Raw genomic sequence first — 17,370 nt, forward strand, 5'->3', positions numbered from 1 at the left:
ACATCTACTATGGAGTCAACAAATGTAGAGAAAGCTTTTACCCAAATACTTACACAAATCTATAGGGTGGTGAGCAAGAAGGCTCTTGATGGTGGAGAGGATCCTGGTGTTGGTCCTACTCAAGGTCGACCTATTCTTGTTGGCAGTAATGTAGCCATAACAACAAGAAAGTTGGGTGTTGTTCAACCCTGTGTATCAATAGTTCACACAAGAGTATCATTGCTTGTGTATCACAACTGCATCTCTGATCAGCATGCCCAACACCACCAACTGTCATGAAAGGGTCTTCACACACCCTGCCCTAGAAATGCATTACTATTAGGCATGTTCTTAATTATTCTTGTACCATGATATGAAGTTCATGTCGCAGAAGCTTCTGTACTGGTCCATTGTCTTCAAGCAAAGAAGGCTCAGGAAGCTGTCAACATCATCAGAGCACGGGAGACCACCTAGTGTTGGATCAAGAAGTCTGCTTGTTATTAGTGACTTTTGATAGATGCAAATAGGTCAAGGTATTTCAATGCCACAATATGACAGCCATATAGGTATGGCACAGTCTCAAGGTGCAGTTGGTGTTGTTGCTGGGGCACTAAAGCCACACGTAAGATCTCGAAGAGGTCAAGCAATTGATCCCCAGAGTATTGCTGAGCAGCTCTGGCGGGAAAGGATAGCAGAATGAATGAAGGCGCTTCAAGAGTTTGTTTCAAATTCTAATAATACTAACAAGGCATCAATGCTTGATGAAATTATCGAGTATGTCAAGTTTCTAGAACTGCAAGTGAAGGTCCTTAGTATGAGCAGGTTTGGAGGTGCTGCAGCAGTTGCACCACTTGTTGCAGATCTACCTGCTAAGGGAAAGAACACATTGCTAGCGGCAACATTGGGCCAAAACTCAGGGTCTTCTCAAGATGCCATGGCAGCAGCTGAACATGAAGTTGCAAGTCTGATGGAAGAAGATATGGGCACGACCATGCAATACCTTCAAAGCAAGGACTTGTGTCTCATGCCCATATCTTTGGCCATGGCAATTTCAACTTGGAAAGCCCCTCCTCGAATGCTTGGAGGTTGAGAGCCTGCCCCTCCTCCTCTACCCAGATCTTTGAGTGGTCCTCTTACTAGTGAACAGATTGATGAGATGGACAAGTTTGAGTTGCGGAGGGCACTAACAGCCTTGGGCCTTCCCACCTCAAGAAAGCTGGAGACACTCCCGGGGAGACTGAAAGAAGCACAGCAGCATAGGAAATGATCATTGAGCAAACATTGGTGTACCACCCACTACAACAACATATGGAATTAATGCCTCAAATGTGCCTGTGGCCATGATACCCAAAATGGGGATGTTCCATGGCAACACTGTGAAAAGCTCAAGAAGAAGCACACCAGAGCTATAAAGTGCTTGTTCAGTACCAAGAACAGATGATCCAATGGTTAGATCACAACCAGCTAGCTCGTTTTGAGGATTTTGATGACCAGATTAAATGGTTGGATCAAAACCAGCTAGCTCGTTCCAAGGATTTTGATGACCAGATGAAGGGGCTAGAGAGCATCTGCAACCCCATCATTGGGATGGGATTTCTGACAGAGACTTCCCTTCTTCACCTAGACTGCCTAGGGTTTAAGCAGCCTCTCTCGACTACGCTAGTTCTTGCTGTTCATTACCTCTGTCCTTCAAAATCGCTTAATGGTTTGTGGCTGAGATTTTCTAACACCTCAGGCAGTGGGAAAGCCTTACGTTACTCATTCCAAGTTGTGGATTTGTGGAAGATAAACATCAATCAGTGTAATTCCTCCTGCAAAGATCAGTATTGCCAAGAATGGCAAGCCATCTAGCAAGCAGGAAACTTCTTCAGAGAACGAGGACTCTTCTGAAAGTGATGAGGAGCCTGTAAGGCCTTCATTTTGTGAAAATTCTAGGAGTTCACTTCAAGAGGCTGGCAGACAGATTTGCGTGTTTGAAGACCTTGACAGCGAGCTGAATCCCATCTGGAAAGAAGGATCTGTAAACTGTTGCAAACTCCATGGAAACCACAAGAGAGCTTTGGAGAAGAAGAACAAGACTTCTTTTACAAAAAGTAACTACAACCAAAGCCTTCACTAACTCTTGTAACACCCTCTTTTGACATTGGTCCCTTCAAAATAGCATGTGAATGAAAAATGACATGTTAATTTTAGTGATCGGCCTCCATTTTACCTCCAACTTCTGAGAATGCCTTCAATGTAGCATGTCTTCTCCTTGGGAATGTCCACTGGTTAATGCACTACTACATGTAAGTCTGTATCCCTAGTACTTGTCTGCCATAGATGACCTAATTAAAGAAATAGGAAAAATTAGTTGAAATGTAACCAAACTGGGATCAAGAAGCTTAAGCTCTGATACCACTTGTAATGAAGGAGACAAGAGAGAGAGAAGGAGAGGAGAGAGAGAGGGATTGTAGAAGAGAGAGAGGAGGTGTACGAAGAGAGAGAAGATAAAGAAAGTGATGAGGAGAGAGAAAGACTAGGAGTAGAGAGAGAAAGAAGAGAAGAGGAGAGAGAAATGGTAGGCAGCCATGGAAGGACAGGGAAGAAGGTGAAAGGACAGATGTATATTCAAAAATTGGTACCATACCAATGTCCTTCACACCTTTTATACCTAGGTCAGTGTGACACTAGGTATTTCCCTCCATTACAATATCCTATTGTACCAAACATCAAGATCCATTATAGGATCTTTGCTAAAATTATCAAGATTTTGGTCTAAACCAACCAGACTACGACCAACATAATGCCATCTCCTATAATAAAAGCTAAGGATGAAATTTTGAGTAGCAATCATATATTTACAAGCTATAGAGTCTTGATTTATCTTACATATAATTTTTCTTCTATCCTAGTATCCCATCCCTCATCAACAAATTGTATAACATGATCATATGTTATTCTCTTCACTGAAAATATAGCCTTTGATTTTCTTATCTCAAAATTAGAAAAAAAGTCAACAAATTTATTAATAGGCATGAACATAGTAACTTTGCTTAGCAACCTACTTGAGATACTAGGTTTTAATGCTCTATGTATCTCAAAAAATATTTTACATCTATAGCCCTCACTAGTAGATAGACTTGGCAAAGGCCACTCAAAGCTTGAAAATTTTGGCAAAGGAAGGGGGGATATTGATCCCCATTGGCTATGATGCATTTGGACAATATAAGAATGGTCATAGAAGAGTATTCCATTCTCTGCAAGCTCTGTCTTCTTTCTACCTTTATACATTTGTTCTCCAAACAAGCCATGTATCGCATCAATCACATCAACAATATACTCGATGGGTTTCCATTCCTCAAGATTAGAGGGATGGACATCTACAAGAAAAACGAACAAATGTTATAATGAAAAACCTTAAACCAAGTTCAAGAAAAGAAAGATTTAAGAATCAAATCCTTACAATTTGGTTTATGCATTGGAAGATTTGAACTTCCAGATTCCAAATATAGCTCTCTATGCATAAAAACATGTTGCACCAAAACCTCTTTTATGCTATTCTTATTTACTCCAAGATTTAAATCTCAAATTCTACCCTTCCAAGCAAAGATGAACGAGCTCTCATATCTTTGCTTTTTTCCATGTTTTATTGTTGCATGGTGATTAAACTACTTTTGCAAATGATTGTAGAAATCCATCTTCCATCTTTTTGGAATGAGTTAAACACTGATATGTATGTGATTTGGGAGCTTGGATGCCTTGTTAAAGGTTGAATTTTTGTATCTATGGCAAAGAGAGAGAGAGAGAGAGAGAGAGAGAGAGAGAATGTGTGTGTGTGTGAGAGGACTAAGCTACCACAAGAAAGGAGGGAAAAACACGAGAGGGATAAAAGAAAGGAGAGAAAAAAATAAGTGCCAAGCTCTTTATTAATTTGAATTTAGATTAAATATGTCATTATCATTAATCTATATGTATCATTAAATAAAAGTGATGGGGATTGTATATCATTAATACAAATAATGTCATAATCACGAATATAAGAGGCTAAAAATAGATATTGATAATACAAACTCATAATATTTATATGTATATCTTTTTGTAAAATAAATTTTTGTATATTTTAAAATATGCAATGGCCACCCACAAGTAGTGGTCAGTTTACCAAATGGATTTTAAGTCAATGATCTTAAATGGTGACCTTAAGGAGGAGGTGTATGTGGCTCAACCACCAAGGTTTGAGGCCCCCCATTCTGATAAAAAAGTGTGTAAGCTGAAGAAGGCATTATATGGGCTGAAACAAGCCCCCAGAGCATGGTACCAGCGGATAGATAAGTTCTTTTTAAGGTTAAACTTCAAAAGAAGTATCTTAGATGCTAACTTGTATGTTTACAAGGATGGTGAAAAGTCTATAGTGATTGTCTTATATGTGGACGACCTTCTTATTACATGTGACTATGAAGATATGATCAACCAAACTCGAAAGGCTTTGAGTTCTGAGTTTAAAATGAAAAACTTGGGCTTGGTGCACTATTGTTTGGAAACTGAAGTCTAGCAAGAGCCAGGAAAGATCTTCATCTCTTAGAAGAAGTATGCATGAGAGATCTTGAAGGCATGCGAGATCTCTTAGAAGTATGCATGAGAGATCTCTTAGAAGAAGTATGCATGAGAGATCTTGAAGGCATTTGGCATGACCGAGTGCAAGGAGATAGCTACACCTATGGAGGTGAATGCAAAGTTAAGCGTTGAGGATACATCAGCATTAGCAGACATCGGAAGATACAAGAGGATGGTTGATCTACTTGTGTAACACCAGACTAGATTTGCTATTGGTGTTTTGAGCAGGTTCTCAAACTAACCTCATGAGAGTCATTGGAAGGCTGGGATGCAAGTGCTCAAATACTTGAAGGAAACTCTTGACTATGGTATCACATATAGTTCTGGAACTTCTCTTGTGGGGAATTGTGACTCAGATTGGGCAGGCGACAGTGATTCCAAGGAGTCAATTTCTCGTTATTGTTTCTCTTTGGGTTCAGGAAATTTCTCTTGGATTAGTAAGAAGCAGCCAACAGTGGCATTGTCTTCTATCGAAGTAGAGTACAAGGCAGCTTATTTTGCTGCATGTGAAGCAGTATGGTTGAGAAGGATCTTGTGGAATATGGGAGTGAAAGATAAAGAACCAATTGTGCTGAGATGTGACAATCAAAGTTGCATCACCATTGCCAAAATTCCAGTGATTCATGCATGCACTAAACATATAGAGATTCAGTATCACTATGTACGTGATTTAATGGAGGATGGGATTGTGGAATTGGTCTACTGTCCAACAGAGGAGAATGGAGCAGATATCTTCACCGAAGCACTTACGAAGGATTTGCTTCAAGTTCATCTTCAAAGACTTGGCATTGGGTCGAGGAGATAGTTTACCTACGGGTGGACATTGAGGGGAGGTGTTAGATCTGCTCAATGCCCCACCGTCATAATGTGCCACCAATGATCCATGATGCTCAAAGTTGTAAGGCCCCCATTATGAGGAGAAGCCAAATGTGAGCTCAGATATTGGTTAAGTCCTGACTTGTATATCAGATGAGGTCTATGTGACCAGATGGCAAAAAGATGACCATTGTGGGTCTAATCTTTGGGTTGGACTTGAGTAATTCAGCTAGTAGCAAATCAAGAAACATTGCATTGAGTTGCAGGGTAAGGGAGTTAAAAGGGAATCCTATTTGAAAGATGAGAAGAATCGAAGCTTGCAATCGAGAACTATGGTGGGAGAGAAAGAGCAAGAAAGAGAGAGACAAGAAATGGGAACTCCAACAGTCATAATGTGTGACTGGGCCTTCCTTTTTTCAAACTGTCACTATAAAAATAATGAATAAAGTGATGGTGATGGGCGCCCGCCACCTACAGTGTGCAGTGGCGGTGACTATCAGTGTAGTAATACACGGGCGGCTAGGCGGAGGTGTCTTTACCCCCAACAACCTCCCACTTAAAGGTGAATCTGCCCTAATGAGGAGTGAAAAGAAAAGAAAAAAGATAGTACAACATGTACACATGTACAATAGGATAAGGAAAGACGTCATCGCATCCCATGCCCATCAACCTCCTGAGGAAGGCAAAGCACTCTATAGAGAGGCTTTTCATGAGTAGATCTACAGGATTCTGGTTAGTCGAGATCTTGGAAAGATCAACAGACTTGTCCTCAATGACCCCACGTATGAAGTGATACCTCATCTCAATGTGTTTCGTCTTCGTATGGAAGACCGGATTCTTGGCTAACTGAATAGCACTCATAGAATTCGAATGCAGTGTAGGGATAGCATCAATACCAAGGTCAGCAACCAAACGACCCAACCAAATGGCCTCCTTGCAAGCCTTAGTGGTTGCAACATACTTGGTCTCTGTAGTAGAAAGATCCATGCATTTCTATACCCTAGACATCCAAGAAACAACACCTCTAGCATAGGTGAATACATAGCTGGAAGGGGACTTCCTACTATCTGTGTGTCCTGCATAATCAGAGTCAGTGTACCCAACGACTCCTATATCCTGGCTGCCATAGCATATGCACAAATCTGCAGTGCCCTTCAGGTACCTCATGATACCCTTCACGCCATCCCAATGCTTCTTACCACTAGGTGTAGCCATATAGCGTGCCTCAACACTAACTGCAAAGGCAATATCTGGACGAGTGGCGATCATGGCATACATAAGACTGCCCACTGCGGATGCACAGGGAATCTTGGCCATCTCGACCCTCTACTCATATGTCTGCGGACAATCAGCCTGAGATACCTTCACATAAGAAGGCAATGGACAACCAATAGGCTTTACATGTCCTACATGCGGAAGCACTCAAGGACTTTATGAATGTACTCCCTCTGTGACAAGTAGTGGAGTCCTGAATGCCTGTCGCGTCTAATGTGCATACCAAGTATGTGAGAGGCCTGTCCCAGATCTTTCATCTCAAAGCTCTTTTTGAGTTGAGCCTTAAGAGCATCTAGCTCATCATGAGCTTTCCGTGCTATCAGCATATCATCCACATAGAGTACCAAAATCAATAAAGAACCATCACAGGCTTTCTTCGTCTAAAGACACGGATCCATATCACTCCTACTGTAGCCTTGTGACTATATAAAGGCATCAAAATTATGATACCACTCCCTAGATGCATGCTTAAAGCTATAAAAACTTTTCTTGAATTTGCACACTAGGCGCTCCCTGCAAGGTTTTGCAAAGCCCTTATGTTGCTCCATATAAATCTCGTCATGCAAGTCCCCATGTAAGAAAGCCTTCTTGAAATCCATCTTCTAACGTTCTAATGTGAACTACTTCTAATAGGAAATTGGGATAATTGTTTTAAATTAAATAAAGATAAATTTAATTTTTCCCCTCTCCTCCAGCCAGAGTCGAGCTGGAGGAAGAGGGGAATAGAATGTAGAGCAAGCTCCTTGCTGGAGCTTGCTCACACTCTGAGCATGTAGCTCAACGCGTGGGGGAGGGAGACTCTTATCCCCTCCCCTATATATTTGAGGGGGCACAGACTGAAAGGGACAGGGGCAGAGATCGTGAAGAAAACGGAGTGCTTCCGCCATGACGTCGTTCTGAGTGAGAGAGAGAAATCCTTGAGAGAGGGGACGACGGCCGCGGAGCTACTGGAGGAGGATATGCTGCCAGAATTAGTCATCGTTTGTTGCCACGCAGCGCCGTTCAGCTGCCATTCATGTCACGTCACTGCAACCATTTCTTGGCTAAGGCCCCCCTGCCCACGTGTCTTTAGAAGCTCTAAAGCTTCTAAGGGGCCTCGTAAGCCCCCCTTCCCCCCTTAAGCCCCCTTCCTTTGGGCTTTGGAAAACCCTCCCCCCCCCTCGTGTTTTAAATTTCCCTTAGCCCCCCTTCCTATGGCTTTTAGGATTACCCCCCCTCCCTCGAAGTTTGCCTTTAAGGGCCCTTAGGCCTTTTCCCTCCTTCCAAAAGGTATAGCCTTTAAAGGCTACTTTTTCCCCCTTATAAAAATTCCTCTCTAAGGCTCCCTTAGGGCCTTCCCCCCCCCATAAAAGGTTACTCCAAATGACCTTTAGGCCCATAGCCATTAAGGCTACTTTTTTCCCCTTGGAGTTCTCCCTTAAGATTCTATAAGGCCCATTTCCCCCCAAGAAACTTTCACCTTAGCCCTTTCCTTTCCCCATGCAAAAATACCCCTTGGAACTCTCCCGTACCTTGTTTTTTTTTCCCACGCGTAAAAGAAAGAAGAATGTTGAGGGTCGTTTGACACCTTCCTTTCCCACTCAAAAGCCTCGTAAGGGATTCCACACCTTTTATTCCCCATTCATGCGAGTCTTTACAAAGGCCATTAAGCCTTCCCCATGGCTTTAATGGGTCTTAGTCGTGAAAGATTTTGAAACACCCCCTATCAAATTCCCTACTTCAAGGAGGAAGCCTTCTAAAACTGCTTTCGATGGTGGACGGTGCAAGTTATTGCAAAAGGGAGCCATGGTGGAATTTCAAAAAGGAGTCGTAAAGCTGCTTCCACAACAGAAAGACTACAATTGTGATGCCTCCTAAGAAAGTCCAAGGCGCAGCCTTGGGAGGGTTGTCTCCCAACATCCACGTGGATATCTCACCCCAAGCCCAGGTTTTCCTTCCTAATTTTTATTTGGTATTGTTGTAATTCAATCATGTCAGGTTAATTGTTGGAAATAGGATATATTTTTGTCCTAAATGCTCACAACGGAGAAACTTAGTCATTAATACTTTCAACTAAACAAGCAAAAATAAAGGAAGCATAAATGCATTTCTAGCAAATAGCTTTATGCATTGAAATGAATTAAAAATTAGATTAATGTCCATTAAAATAGTATACTTCCTTTAAGCCTAGAAATATAAACTGCATATTGCACTATTGACCCATATCCTCTTCGCAAGGAATCATCATGGAAAGTGCAAGGCATGAAATGATTCTTACGATGTATAACTCTAGGAAATTATCGTTTGTCAACTGCATAAGTTATCAAGTAAAAGGTTGCTTGTTTAGCATGAATTTTGTTTGCAAAGTTATAGGAAGATTAGTTAGAATTAACCTAACCTATGCCTGACCTTAATCGATAAGTTAAGGTTGAAGAATCAATTTATGCGTAGACAACGAGTCATGCGTTTATGAAATATTAACGTAACTATCTCCAAGAGATAAACAAATTGGCACAAACCTAAACACCTAAACCCCGGAGTACTCGTTTTAGAATGAGTTAAATTCCAAGAAATTCACTAAGAATTAATGTGTAACCTAATCGTTACGTATTGCTAAAACTGAAACTCCTATACCCTAAATACTTGCCCACTTTCACCAAAATGTAGGGACAGTGAAATAGAATTGGAAAGCGAACTAGGGTTTGTCCCTAAGAATCTTACGAGATGGAGCTTGGAACTCTAGGACTGACGACATCAGCCTAACGTAATCAGGAACAGATTGTTTCGTGACTCCATTCAATGAGTAGAATAAGTCGCATAGTTCGATGCGACACTTGCGTAGCAAGTGCGGAGTCATATGATCTTGTGATTGGATCATAAGAGAATGGCCAAATTCTCGCAATGACGTTGGCAGGTCCTTACGCAAGTTATCTTGCAAGGGGATGAATAATCATCCGAATTTAGTATCTCTCTTGAGTAAAGAAGATTGATTGGAAGCTAAAGACCAGCTGATAAACTGAAATAACCTATGAACTTAAGGCTTGACCAAGTTGGATTAATAGGGTACACCCTAACCCAGGATATAGGGAATCTTGCCAAGTTGCAAGTCATCCCGGATCGAGTGCTGGACGCATTTGAAAGGAAGTATTCATTCCTTAGCAGTTTGCCAACAAAAATGATCAATGGAAATGTTTGTGCTTGCTACAGATTTTAGGGCATTGTTTGTCTTTGTTTGATCAATGAATTAAAAGATAAATGGATATCTATACTTATGGTTGAAGGCCTGAAGGGAGAGGCACCTTCAGTTACCCCCGGACCCTAACAAAGGGGGTTGTTAACCGCGCCTAGAAAGTGGACCGAACCCGCCGCGAGATGTCTCTCCGTTGAGCGCTACTTAGAGTAGGAGGACGCTTGGGTGCCAGACAGGGCTCTAGCCATAAATCCCTCGCCTTTCGGGCCCTGCACAAGAGGCTAACGTGACTCGGGATTGGATCTCGAGGCCCGCATACTAGTTTGCGGTCAAAAACTTATATTAGTGATCCCTATGGATTGCTAGATAGCCTTCAGGCGGATTGTGGATAAGCCTACGGGCTAGACTTTTTTTGTATTTCAAAGATAAATATGATAACCTGTTAATAAGGAACTTGTTTGACATTGTTTTTCTATGTCAAGTGATATGATTATGTGAAAGAACCAGTGCCTAACGGGCTAATTAAAGAAGCTGATTGTTACATGTCCACAACTAAATGTGCTAGGTAATTAAATAACTAAAACAACCTGAGGAAAGTGTGGTGGATGTGGCCATAGGTCCGTCCTACAGATGGGTGGTCTCGGTTGGCCGGAAACTTTTCTCAAATCACGATGGACAACTGGAAGATCGTCAAAGAACAGAACAACAAGAGTATTGACCTAGAGTTATGATTAATCCCGATTTACGCTGTTTTAGGGGAACGGAATGGGAGTATGCCTTATGGTATAGAGGTTGAGCTTTGCATCCCTCTTGTTTTCCATTCTCCTTGAACCAAGTGCAGCGTGAATCTGCTTCGGACCTGGCGTTTCTGCGTAAAGTAGTTCGCTTGGGTCCGACGCTAGTTGCCATTAGGAAATGACCAATAAGGAAAATCCTAATTCAGGTCGATCCTAAGTGGGAACGGACGGAATACTTCCGCTACGTGGCAGACGCAGAAAGCCCTAGATCGCAAACCCCGTAACATTCCATGGGAGTGCCAAGCGGAGCTTTCTAGATATCCTTTCCGATGGACTGCTAAGACGTGTCCTGAAGATACAAGTGGACACGTTACAGTTGGTATCAGAGCCGACCAACAACGAAATTATTTTTATGAAATCTTAATAAGATGAAGTAATGAAAATATTACTGTCCAAACATTTCCTTACTTTCAATGCTGTCTTGCAGAATTACGAAGCGTGGAACAAGTTCTTAGTATTTCGAATCATGTTTATGACTGCAATGCATTCTCCGCATTATCAACAAAGGGTTGAGATGATGAACATCTTAGAGCAAATCTATAATCCATCACCTTTGTACATGGAACGAAGATGGACGGGTGCTTCAGGAATCTACTATATAGCCGCCCATCGGTTTGCTTACCTACAAACCAACCTTAAAAGGATCAAGTGGTTGGAAGACCTGAAAGTCGTAAAGCTATTCATTTTTGTGGAAGCTCACATAAACCCAACTTTACATATTCGAGGTCGGAGGGTTGAGATGAACTCATATGTATATGAGGAAGTAACCAGTGTAATCCCCGCCGACAGGATTAAAGTGTTAGGACGCCATGAAAAGAATGGGTTCCAAAGGAAAGGATACCCTAAACTTCCAATGACTTATCGATTCTTGAAGAACCATGACCCGAAACCATACTATTATACAGTTCCTGTAGATAAATGTAATACAACATTGTTCTCCCCAAACTAAATGTAACAGTTGGCTTAACATCGCAAGAAATGTTGTATTTTGAAAGGGCTATGCCCATATAAATACAAATAAGACTTCTTTTTATCAATGTCTGATTGTGCATGATGAGAATTGATAAAAAGTTAAGTAGCTACATTGCTTACGTGATAGCAGAATTGAAGATGTAATATAAATCAATAACGATTATCGTATAATAACATTAAGAAACCTTTATCCAGGCACAACCCCAGGTACAAGTTCCTAGTTCGCCTCCTACATCAAGTACTGCTGTAATCCAAGAGAAGAAGTTTCTTCTCAAGCAGATCAAGCCGCCCGAGTTTGACGGGAGAGGCAAGTCCGTCCAAGCTGATACTGAAATTTGGATTGAATCCATGGAGGATTACTTCGAAGTAGCCGGTACTGCATCCGCCAATCAGGCTATGCTCGCCAAGCTAAAGCTCACCGGCAAAGCCAGGGTTTGGTGGAAGCAATGGTGCAGGGATCAAGGGATCGTGGAGGGATCCGTTACCTAGGAGAAACTGAAGAAAGCCGTGCAAGGAAGATACCTACCACCTACATATCGCACGAAGAAAATGAATGAGTTCTACGAGATAAAACAATTGGGGCTCACTCTTGACACATACTACTCTAAATTCATCTCACTTTTAAAGTATGCGCCGCAGATGGACATGACACAACAGGTGTCCAAATTTTGTGCTGGTTTAAATCCACCAGTAAATACCCGTCTCGAATCTATGCGTCCATCAGATCTTCAAGATGCACTCATTCGAGTGGCACCTATAATTCAAGAGGTGCAGTCTAGACCAAGGGGTAACAAAACTTGGTCTTATAATGACCCAAACAGAGGTGCATTCAGACCTCAGTTGAAGAGAGTTCAAGGTCATAATTAGGGACAAAGAAAGAAAGCAAGGACTAATAACGTCAACAACTTTGTTCCTACTCAAAATAATGGCCGAAACCTCCGTTGTTTGCACTACAACGAGCCCAGTCATTTCAAGAGGCAATGTCCCAAGCTTGGTGGAGGACATCGCTAAGTACCTTTCCAAGGAATGGGCCGTGGTCAAGGAGCCGCTACCCGAGGCAGAGGAAGAACCGCCTGCATTGCCAATAGGCAAATGTGCAAAGAAGAAGAAGAAGAAGATTTGACCATGGAAGCAGAGTTTGAAAGGGCGACAGTCCATGCCGCTCTACACAAGAAAAGGCCGAATCACCAGTTCTCGGTGATTCAGACACCATCAAACTATCAAGGTAAAAATTTTAAGACCTTGATTGATTGTGGTAGTACACATTCCTTTATCTCACCAGCATGTGCAAAAAGATTAGGAATAGCCACGATAGAAGCACCTACCTTGCTTGTGGAATTGGCAAATGGTCGTGAGGTTACTTGCACCAGGCAAACTGCTAAGGTGGAATTCTTTCTGGGAGGAAAGAAGACTTCGGTTAAATTCAGAGTCATGAATCTAGGTATCCATGAATGTCTACTCGAAATGGATTGGCTTAAGCCTAAGGATGCCCACATTCATTGTGGAAAGGGTCAAGTTTCCTTTCGGAACTCTAAAAGGGAATTAGTCACAACCCAAGGTGAGGCTGGAGTGCCAAAAATTCGATTGGCCAAAGCATCTCAGATCATAAAAGGAGTCAGAAAAGGATTACTTGTCTACTTGATCAAACTCAACAAGTTAGATTAGAAGCAAGAGTCTAGTGAAGGACCTTCTTGGCTAAAGGAATACGTGGACGTATTCCCTGAAGAGTTGACAAAACTCCTGCCTCAAAGAGAAGTGGATCATGAGATTAGGTTAGAACCAGGAGCTGCGCCAATTGTAAAGAGACCTTATAGAATGTCCATACCAGAAGCAATTGAGCTGAAGGAACAACTCAAGCAACTGCTAGATCAGGGCTACATCCGGCCTAGCAGTTCACCATGGGGAGCTCCAGTACTATTCCAGAAAAAGAAAGATGGAACACTTTGACTATGTATTGATTACCGAGGGTTGAATCAACAACTGTCAAAAACAAGTATCCTATTCCTAGAATAGATGAGCTTCTTGATCATCTTCAAGGTGCAAAGATCTTCTCCAAGATTGATCTCAGGTCAGGTTACTATCAAATAAGGATCAAAGAAGAAGATATCCCTAAGACGGCCTTCAATACAAGATATGGGCACTTTGAGTTCCTAGTTATGTCATTCCGGCTTACGAATGCACCTGCCACTTTCAACAGGTTAATGCAGGATATCTTTAGGCCATATCTTGATGACTTCATGCTCGTCTTCTTCGATGACACTTTAGTCTATTCTAAACATGAAGAAGATCATGAACCCCAACTTCGGATTGTCCTTGAGACAATGAGGGCGCATAAGTTGTATGCTAAGATGAAGAAATGTGCATTCTTCAAACGTCAGATTGAATATCTGGGATTCATAGTATCAGCAAAAGGAATCTCAGTGGACCTAGCCAAGGTCAGAGATGTGCTAGAATGGCCAATACCAACATATGTCAAATAGATATGCAGCTTTCTTGGATTGACAGGATGGTATAGGGTCTTCATAAAAAACTATGCTTTGATTGCAGCACCTCTGACAGACTTACTAAAGAAGCAAACAGCCATTGCATGGTCAACTCCCGAACAAAATAGCTTCGACGGATTGAAGCTAAGTTCAGTATCAACACCTATTCTAAAACTTCCAGAGCTCAATAAAGAGTTTGAGGTAGTAACTGATGCTAGCACACTTGCCTTAGGTTGTGTGCTTATTTAGGAAAGCTATCCAGTAGCATACTCTTCAAGGAAATTGAAGAGTCATGAAAAGAATTATGCTACGCATGATCTGGAATTGCTAGCTATCATCCATGCTCTAAAGCTTTGGAGACACTACTTGTTGGGTAACAAATTTACTCTAGTAACGGACCATAAGAGTCTCAAATGGATCTTTACCCAGAACGAGCTCAACATGAGGCAACGTCGGTGGATTGAAGTACTGGAGGAATATGACTTTGAAATCAAGTACCGACCGCACTCATTCGTAAGGCATATCTTAATTCTCTAATCCTGCAGAATCCATTAACAGCTAGATCTCTAGCTACAAAAGTATCTATGCCAAACAATCCAATACTTGAGTTAGCTAGAGAGGATGCATGCCATGATCCAGCCTACCAAACAATGCTAAGGGAGATCTCTATCAAAGATCAGAACCAGAAGTTGCAGGCTAAGTATCATGAATTCTCTATTAATAGTGGACTTGTCTACTATAGAACAAGGCTGTGTGTACCAGCAAGTCAGTCACTTAAGCAGAAGATATTGTGGGAAGCTCATGATTCCCCTTTTGCAAGACATCCTGGCTATGCCAAGACTCTCAATGCAATTAGGAAGAGCTACCATTGGCAGAAGCTCAAAGGTGACGTTCTCAAATATGTCACCGAGTGTTTGTCTTGTCAACGTATCAAAGCTGAACATGTCAAGATGCCAAGGAAGCTGCAACCGCTTGACATTCCCCAAATGAAATGGGAATTCATCAGTATGGATTATATTGTAGGCCTATCCCAAGTTCAAGGAGGATACAACTCCATCATGGTTGTGGTTGACATGCTTACTAAGGTTGCACACCTTATTCCAGTAAAGACAAACTATAAAGCCTCAGACATTGCAAGATTGTTTATCAAGGAGATATTCAAGCTACATGGTTTACCCAGAAGAATCATGAGTGATCGTGATTCTCTCTTCATGTCACACTTCTAGAGAGCTATCTTTGAAGCTATTGGGACTCAACTCTGTTTTAGCATCGCTTACCATCCCCAAACGGATGGCCAAACAAAACGGGTAAATCAAGTCATCGAGGATATGCTAAGGGCATACTGCTTTCGGGAGCCGAAGAGGTGGATTCAATACTTGCCTTTGGTTGAATTTGCCTACAATGCTTCTTACCAACAAAGCATTCAGATGACCCCTTTCCAAGCATTGTATGGTCATGACTATCGAAGTCCCCTAAACTTCTCAGATCCAACCTTAAGGGTTGAAGCTTCAAGGTAGATGTTGGAAGAGATGGATGACCAAATAAAGTCAATAAGACAGGACATCCAAGCGGCCAAGGATAGAAAGAAGGCATACGCGGATTTAAAGCATTAAGATAGAATCTTCAAAGAAGGAGACATGGTCTTCATTTGCATACGCCCTAAGAAGAGCTCCCTATCCTTAGGAGATTGCAAGAAGCTAAGTCCAAGATATTGTGGACCGTACAAGATCCTCAAATGCCTAGGACCTAATGCTTATAAACTGCAACTCCCTGAGAACCTAAAGGTTCACAATGTATTCCATATCAGCCTATTGAAGAGGTATGTACCGAATCCTAACCATGTACTTGATGACCAATAAGTTGTAATGCCTAGTCAAGGAGTCCTTGAGCTAAGGCCTGACAGGATCTTAGATGCCTTGTCCAGTGGAAAGATTATCCCGAAGAGGATGCAACTTGGGTAGATGAAGGCACTCTCAACCATCAATATCCCCAGTTTATCTTGAGATGACGACATCTCGATTCCTCCAAGGAGGAGAGAAATGTAACGTTCTAATGTGAACTACTTCTAATAGGAAATTGGGATAATTTTTCTAAATTAAATAAAGATTTTTTTTTCCCCTCTCCTCCAGCCAACAGTCTAGCTGGAGGAAGAGGGGAATAGAATGTAGAGCAAGCTCCTTGCTGGAGCTTGCTCACACTCTAAGCATGCAGCTCGATACGTGGGGGAGGGAGAATCTTATCCCCTCCCCTATATATTTGAGGGGGTGTAGGCTGAAAGGGACGGGGGCAGAGATCGTGAAAAAAATGAAGTGCTGTCGCCATGACGCCGTTCTGAGTGAGAGAGAGAAGGCCTTGAGAGAGGGGAGGACGGCCGTGGAGCTGTTGGAGGAGGATATGTCGCCACAATCAGTCGGCTGTCTGTCACCACGCAGCGCCGTTCAGTTGCCATTGTCACGTCACTACCGCCATTTCTTGGCTAAGGTCCCCCCCCTGCCCATGTGTCTTCAGAAGCTCAAAAGCTTCTAAGGGGCCTCTTAAGCCCCCCTTCCCCCCTTAATCCCCCTTCCTTTGGGCTTTGGAACCCCCCCCTCGTGTTTTAAATTTCCCTTAGCCCCCCTTCCTATGGCTTTTAGGATTACCTCCCCCCCTCCCTTCAAGTTTGCCTGTAAGGGCCCTTAGGCCTTTTTCCTCCTTCCAAAAGGTATAGCCCTTATAGGCTACTTTTTCCCCCTTATAAAAATTCCTCTCTAAGGCTCCCTTAGGGCCTTCCCTCCCCATAAAAGGTTACTCCAAATGACCTTTAGGCCGACAGCCTTTAAGGCTACTTTTTTCCCCTTGGGTTCTCCCTTAAGATTCTATAAGGCCCATTTTCCCCCAAGAAAATTTTACCTTAGCCCTTTCCTTTCCCCATGCAAAAATACCCCTTGGAACTCTCCTGTACCTTGTTTTTTTTTTCGCACACGTAAGAGAAAGAAGAATGTTGAGGGTCGTTTGACACCTTCCTTTCCCACTCAAAAGCCTTGTAAGGGATTCCACACCTTTTATTCCCCGTTCGTGCGAGTCTTTATAAAGGCCATTAAGCCTTCCCCATGGCTTTAATGGGTCTTAATTGTGAAAGATTTTGAAACACTCCCTATCGAATTCCCTACTTCAAGGAGGAAGCCTTCTAAAACTGCTTTCGACGGACGGTGCAAGTTATTGCAAAAGGGAGCCACGGTGGAATTTCAGAAAGGAGTCATAAAGCTACTTCCACGACAGAAAGACTACAATTGCGATGCCTCCG

General features: G+C 42.3%; 1 pseudogene; it reads left to right on the plus strand.

Moving 5' to 3' along the window:
- The first annotated feature begins 379 nt into the window (after window positions 1-379).
- Window positions 380-1,172, plus strand: LOC148032789 (bHLH transcription factor RHL1 pseudogene; annotated as a pseudogene).
- The last annotated feature ends 16,198 nt before the right edge of the window (window positions 1,173-17,370 follow it).

This window comes from Lygodium microphyllum, chromosome 8 (genome assembly GCF_053477565.2).
Source record: "Lygodium microphyllum isolate KBCC chromosome 8, Lygodium_microphyllum_v1.1.10, whole genome shotgun sequence".
Lineage (NCBI taxonomy): Eukaryota > Viridiplantae > Streptophyta > Polypodiopsida > Schizaeales > Lygodiaceae > Lygodium > Lygodium microphyllum.